Below are 3,989 nucleotides of genomic sequence, written 5' to 3'. Positions count from 1 at the left end.
GTTAGTTGCAGACGCGGCGCTGACTGAACCTTGGTTTCAGAAGCCTGGAGCGCTTCAACATTGTGGGTGGACCTGAAGTTGTCGAGCAGGTTGTTCCAAAATGATGTTGGTTAACCCCTTGGACTGTTAACCCAACAGGTTCTGGAAACACCGTCAGTGCTAAACAGCACACTTTCTGGTAGAAGTAACTGGGAAGGAACAGATGCTGGTTTACACCGAAGACAGACACAAAAATGCTGGAGTAATTCAGGCAGCATCTCCAGAGAGAGGGAATGGGTGACATTTTGGGTCGAGACTCTTCTTTAGACTGAGTAGACTAATTCTTCAAAATGTAGAAATGGGGTGGAATATTGGCATCGAGCCAAATCCCTTTTAAATATTACTGACAGTAGACCTGCTTTTACGCTGTATCTCTAAAGTCTAAAGACTAACTTAAATGAAGTACTCCAAAGATGTACAGGTATGTAGGTTAATTGGCTGGGTAAATGTAAAAATTGTCCCTAGTGGGTGTAGGATAGTGTTAATGTACGGGGATCACTGGGCGGCACGGACTTGGAGGGCCGAAAAGGCCTGTTTCCGGCTGTAGATATATGATATGATATGATATGATATGATATGAAGACAGAATTTAGATGTGCGCATTGGGTCAGGGTTTGTCGTTAACTATGTGACATCTTTGATAACCATGCACCTCTGAAACAAGATTGCTCTGTTTAATTTCTCCCATAATATCTATAATATCTGCCTGTTGAGCAAGTCTTACTTTGATATCCTCCTGCGGTTACACACAAGATAAGACACAAAGTGCTGGATTAACTCAGCAGCTCAGGCAGCATCTCTGGAGAAAAAGGAATAGGTGACGTTTCGGGTCGAGTCCCTTCATCAGACGACCCGAATCGTCACCTGTTCCTTTTTCTGCCTGACTCGTTGAGTTACTCCAGCACTTTGTGTCTATTTTCAGTATAAAGCAGCAACTGACACGGTGGCGCAGCGGTAGACTTGCTGCCTTGCAGCGCCAGAGACCCGGGTTTGATCCTGACTATGGGTGCTGACTGTATGGAGTTTGTACATTCTTCCTGTGACCGCGTGGGTTTTCGTCGGATGCTCCGGTTTCCTCCCATACTCCAAAGGCCTAAAGGTTTGTAGGTTAATTGGCTTCTGTAAATTGTAATTATCCTTCGTGAGTTGGATAATGCCAGTGTTCGAGGTGATCGCTGGTCGGCGCAGACAGCACCTGTAGTCAGGATCGAAGCCAAGTCTCTGGCGCTGTGAAACAGCAGCTGCATCGCCGCACTATTCATTTAACCAAAAATACACCAGAACATAACATGACAGAACGTAACAAGACAGCATGTAAGTAACAGAAAAAGCATGTGAAAATGCAGATTGTAAATAATTACAGGCATCTCGATAGTTTAATACTTTAGAGGTACAGTTAATTTTTTTTTACATTCACTTCAGTCAAAATCCTACTTTACATAGGCACAATCATACTTAAATGCAAGAGTATAAAACTCAATCAGATTTGTGAGACATGCTCTCCCACGTACAAAACCATGCTGACTATTCCTAATCACCATCAGATTCCGGAACAGTTTCTTCCCATTTCCTAGCTGTTGTCAGAACTAATATCTGCCTCGTCGGGGACCCTCGGACTATCTTTGATTGGACTTTACTGGCTTTACCTTGCACTTAAAACTATTCCCTTATCATGTTTTAATAACCCTTTAATATTCATGTTTGCTGTCCCACTAAGCCTCTTGTGAGTGAATTTATGCACCTGGTTGAGTCCTTCAATCTGACTCTTCACACCAGGGGACCCACTCACAAGTTAGGCCATACTGTCGACCTAATGTTATCGTCCGGATTCCCAATCAACAACATTGAAACTACTGAAGCCTGTCTATCGGACCACAGCGCTATCATTTTTGACGCATCTCTGCCTTTATCTCCCGCAAAATCTCATCTCCCTGTTCGCTACTCCCGCGACATAAATTCATTGACTGCCAGTAAATTCTCCGAGGCTCTCACAGCTGCCCCCAACATCTGCACTATTGGGGCCTCTCCCCCCCATCTCAGCACTGAGGATCTCGCCTCTTTATTTAATATCACTTGCTCTTCCATCCTGGATTCTATCGCTCCCCTTAAAATGAAAAAGCCTAAGCCCAAAGGTCGGCCGTGGCTCAATGACTCCACCAAAGCCCTAAGAAGGGAGTGCAGAAAATCAGAAAGGAGGTGGAAATGTGACAAGCTTCAAATTTCCTTCGAAATTCTGAGAAACAATCTTCTCAAATACCAGGAAGCAGTAAAGTCTGCTGGAGCACAATACTTCTCCGACCTTATTTCCAAAAACTCTCATAACTCCAAGGTCCTATTTAGAACAATTATCTCTGTCATATGTCCCGCCCCCAGTACCAGCTTAGTTGGGTCCCCTGCTAAGTGCGAAGAATTCGCTAAATTTTTCACCAACAAAGTTGAGAACATTAGAATGAACATTTCCTCTCCCACCCGTAACCTAGCTGTCTCACTAGTCTGTTCATCTAAATTGGACTGCTTCCAACCCGTCACTCTATCCTCCCTTGCAAAGCTTGTCTCCGCTATGAAACCTGCAACCTGCAGGTGGTGTATCTGGATGATCTCCTCATCACAGGAAAAACTGAACGAGAGCATCTGCAAAACCTGCATAAAGTGCTACAGAGACTGCAGGAGAGCGGACTGAGAGTCAGGGACGCAAAGTGTGAGTTTGGAAAGAAACAAATCGAATACTTGGGTCATGTGTTAAACAGCCAGGGCATTCAGCCGTCACCGGAGAAAGTCAGAGCAATAAAGGATGCACCAGCCCCCACCTGTGTGAAAGAGCTGAGAGCTTTCTTGGGACTAGTGAATTATTATGGACGGTTCATGCCCAACCAAAGCACCGTGCTTGCTTCCCTGTACAGGTTGCTGAAAGACCAGGTGTCGTGGGAGTGGAAAAGTCGAGAGCAGAAAGCTTTTGACAAGTGCAAATCGCTGCTCACAAGTGACAAGATCCTGGTGCACTATGACCAAAAGCTTCCTCTCACTCTGGCCTGTGACTCCTCAGCGTATGGCATTGGAGCTGTCATACAACACAAAATGCCTACAGGGGAGGAGCGCCCCATCGCCTTCTCATCACGCACATTATCCCCTGCTGAGAAGAAATATTCTCAGATTGAGAAAGAGGGACTGGCGCTCATTTTTGGTGTAAAGAAGTTTCACCAATACCTGTGGGGGAGGAAATTCAAACTTGTGACTGATCACAAACCCCTGCTAACACTGTTTGGAGAACACAAAAACCTGCCTACCATGGCTGCAGCTCGAATCCAAAGATGGGCAATAATTCTCTCTGCCTATGATTATCACATTGAGTACTGTGCTTCAGAGAAACATGGTAATGCAGATGGCCTCCCAAGAGTTCCGCTGCCTGACACAAACGACACAGGGACCACAGCCGTCACTGACAGCGTATACACACTGTTAACTGAACATCTTGAGCAGGCTCGACTGAACGCAGACCAAGTGGCACGTGCAACACGCACAGACAACGTGTTGTCAAAGGTGCTGAAATTTGTCATGGACGGCTGGCCTGCTGAAGTGGATGAGACTCTGAAAGCTTTCCACACGCGTAGATGTGAACTTTCAGTAGAGCGAGGATGTGTCCTGTGGGGCACCAGAGTGGTGATTCCTGAAAAGTTGAAAAAAACTGTGTTAAAGGAGCTGCATTCTGGCCATCCAGGAATTGTGAAAATGAAAGCACTAACACGCAAGTACGTATGGTGGCCTAAAGTTGATGCAGAGGTGGAGCAAGTTTGCAGAGCATGTGAGTCATGTCAATTGGAGCAAAGGATGCCTCGTCAGGTGCCTTTGCATCCATGGGAATTTCCTGGCCAGAGCTGGAAAAGACTACACATAGACTTTGCTGGTCCATTTTTGGGACACACTTTCATGTTGGTGGTGGATGCTTACTCCAA

Source organism: Rhinoraja longicauda, chromosome 14 (assembly GCF_053455715.1).
Source record: "Rhinoraja longicauda isolate Sanriku21f chromosome 14, sRhiLon1.1, whole genome shotgun sequence".
Lineage (NCBI taxonomy): Eukaryota > Metazoa > Chordata > Chondrichthyes > Rajiformes > Arhynchobatidae > Rhinoraja > Rhinoraja longicauda.
Note: the sequence above shows the minus strand (reverse complement) of the source record.